The 3268-nt window shown below is 38.7% G+C and overlaps 1 pseudogene; it reads left to right on the top strand.

Moving 5' to 3' along the window:
- The first annotated feature begins 541 nt into the window (after positions 1-541).
- On the top strand, positions 542-2444 carry LOC144271153 (SCAN domain-containing protein 3-like; annotated as a pseudogene).
- Positions 2445-3268: the final 824 nt, after the last annotated feature.

Below are 3268 nucleotides of genomic sequence, written 5' to 3'. Positions count from 1 at the left end.
GGACTCTGCGTGTGTGTGTGTGTGTGTGTGTGACTGAAAAGCATGCTGTCGTATTTTCAATAAATGCAGCGTATTTGCCTTTTCCCCTGAAAAGATCCCGTGTGTTCTGTATGAGCATAACATCCTTGCTTCCTCCATATCCATATATTGTTTCATACATGCTCTCATTGTTACTTATAGCCTTCCCCTCTTCTAGAATTAAACCTACTTTTTCTGCCAGGAAGTTCTCGAAATTCCTCGCTTTCTCACTCCATATCTTTTAGACAGGTAAATCTTATTTTTGACATTCATTTTTCATTCTTTCCATATGTTCAAACAGTCTTAACTTTCCAATTATTGTCCTGTTTGCAATTTAATTTTAAAATTTTATATGATCTTCTTATCCTAACATTACTTACCCTATTAATCAATGTTCTCCTGCACATATTTCTCAATAAAAGCATTCCCACTGCATTTATTCGGCTTTCATTCTAATATCATAAATTAAGTATATACCCGGGTAATGGAATTTATATTAATTATTTTTATGCCTAATTTACAGATGGCGAAGCGATACCCAATCGACATATTTATCAAGCAGAGACATCCGGTTGCTGAACACGCAAGTAATTCTGAATCAGATAACAGCAATGTAAATGAAACCGAAGTATTGTCAACAAAAAGAATTCATGCTAGCTTTACTCAGAAATATGACTCCTCATACATTCAGTTTGGTTTTGTAGCCGTGAATGATGGTGGAGTGCCAAAACTGTAGTGCGTTATTTGTGGCAATGTGTTGGCTAATGATGCAATGAAGCCGTCAAAGCTCAAGAGGCATTTAAATACAAAACATAATGAAATTAGTTCAAAGCTGAAAGAGTTCTTCGAAAGAAAGCATGATGATTTAAAAGGCCATCAGAAACAGATCTTTGAAGTGTCACACATAAATACTTGTGCTTTGCGACCTTCTTATAAAGTAGCGCTTTGTGTTGCTAAGGCTAAAAAGCCATACATAATTGGTGAGACATAGTGATAGGCTGTGTTAAAGATGTCTGCATGGAAATGCTGGAGGAGCCGGCGACAAAGAAAGTGGCTCAGGTGCCACTTTCAAATGACACTATAGCTCGACAAATTCACAGTCGGGCTCACGATATGGAAGATCAGCTCATAGGACAGATTAAATTAGCAAAGTACTTTTCTTTGCAGCTTGATGAATCTACAGATGTTGCTAATATGGCAATTTTGATGGTGTATGTGCGCTTTGAACACGAGGGTGATTTGAAGGAAGAGTTTTTGTTTTCTGCTTCATTACCAACAAAAACAACCAGTTCTGAACTGTTCAAGACTGTGAGTGACTATGTTAACAAATGTGGGTTGGATTTCAAGTTTTGTGTAGGCGTATGTTCTTACGGCAATGACACAATGACAGGACAGTATTCTGGAGTGGTTACCCAGATTAAGGCGCTTGCACGCGAATGCAAGTCGACGCACTGCTTCCTTCACCGAGAAAGTCTTGCAACAAAAAAAATGTCAACAGAACTAAACAGTGTGCTCAGCGAGGTCATAAAAATTGTGAACCATGTAAAGGCAAATGCTTTAAATTCAAGACTGTTCACTGCATTATGTGATGATATGGGAGCTGATCATAAACAGCTCCTATTGCATGCTGATGTATGTTGGTTATCGAGGGGAAAAGTCCTGTCAAGAGTATTTGAGCTCCGAAATGAGCTTGCCGAGTTTCTTCAGGACAAAAAACCAAATTGGTCACAATTGTTATGAGATGTGGATTGGATAGCCAAGCTGGCTTATTTGGCTGATATCTTTGCCATCTTTAATGATCTCAACACTTCCATGCAGGGAAGGATGGCTTCGTGTCTTACAATGGCAGACAAGATCGACGGACAGAAACGAAAGCTGAAAGCTTGGAAGAGTCGAGTGTCGAGATCGTTATGACATGTTTCACAACTTAGCGACAATCATCGCTGATGCAGGTGAAGACCTTGATGTTACATCTCTACGAAATGTCATCAGTGAACAGTTGACGAATTTGGCAGAACATTTTGAGTTTTACTTTCCAGCAGAAGAAGAACCACGGAAAGGGACTGGATGGATCCAAAATCCATTTATTCCATTGAAAGATGACTTAACTGTCACTATGGAGGATAAATTGTTGAAGCTGGCTGCTGACGAAAGATTGAAGATGAGTTTCAAAACTACAACATCACTTGCTTCCTTTTGGATTAAAAGTGAAAGCAGAATATCCTGAGCTTACTGAAATTGCTCTGAAAACTCTTCTCCCATTTCCTTCAACATACCTCTGCGAGACTGGCTTCTCAACCATGAGTGTCATTAAGACAAAGTACAGGAATAGTATGGATAGTCATTCTCCATTGCATGTGGCACTTTCCTCAATTGAACCACGACTGGATAAACTGACGAAGAAGCAGGCTCTCCTTTCACATTAGTAAAGGTTAAGGTTTTAACATGCCTATTATTGTGTTAATAATTTTTTTTATAACGTCTTTGTTAGGAGACTTTGCTGGTTTGATTTTTTAGTATTTTTTTATTTGTATTGTAATATTGTATTATTTGTTTACAAAATACACATAAAATAAAAAAGTCTGCCAACTTTTATTTTATTTATTATATTGTTTCTGATATAAATTAAAATTACTAAGAATGTTCAAATAATATTTTCTTGGATCTTAAACGAATAATAGTCACTTTATATTATCCGCACAGCCTTTCAGTCAGTCTTCAATGTATTTAAATGGGAACATCTCCGCATGTATGCCACACTCCCATTCCAATTAATACAGTGAAGAATGTTAGTTTTTCTGATCTGATGTGCTACGTGCCTATGCGAAAACGATAATAATATGGCACAAATATGGTACCAGTCCCTGGCACATTGGGAAAAAAAAATTGCCGGTCCGCCACATCAGATAGTTTGAGAAGCACTGGCTTAAATGATTAGTTGTTTGGGAGCCCTTTTAGCTCTGATCCTGTAAGGATGATGCCAGAGATTTTTGGAACAGATTTAGGAGAAACAAAGGCATAGGACACTTTTTAATGCAGTGGTTCTCATACTATGGGGTGGGCTTCCCAAGGGAGGCACGAGCTGGGTTTTTTGGTTTTTTTTTTTTTTTTTTTAAAAAGAGCTTTGGCTGTCAGACCCGGCTGGCTGGGGTTCATGCAGAAGGCAGGCAGGGATAAAGGGGACAGCTGGAGCCGCACCACCTGGGCTCTCCTTCTTCCTCACCCCAATCCCTCGCTGGGACGCAGCATG

This window comes from Eretmochelys imbricata, chromosome 10 (genome assembly GCF_965152235.1).
Source record: "Eretmochelys imbricata isolate rEreImb1 chromosome 10, rEreImb1.hap1, whole genome shotgun sequence".
In the NCBI taxonomy this organism is placed as follows: Eukaryota; Metazoa; Chordata; order Testudines; family Cheloniidae; genus Eretmochelys; species Eretmochelys imbricata.
Note: the sequence above shows the minus strand (reverse complement) of the source record. Positions and strands in the feature narration are given on the sequence as shown.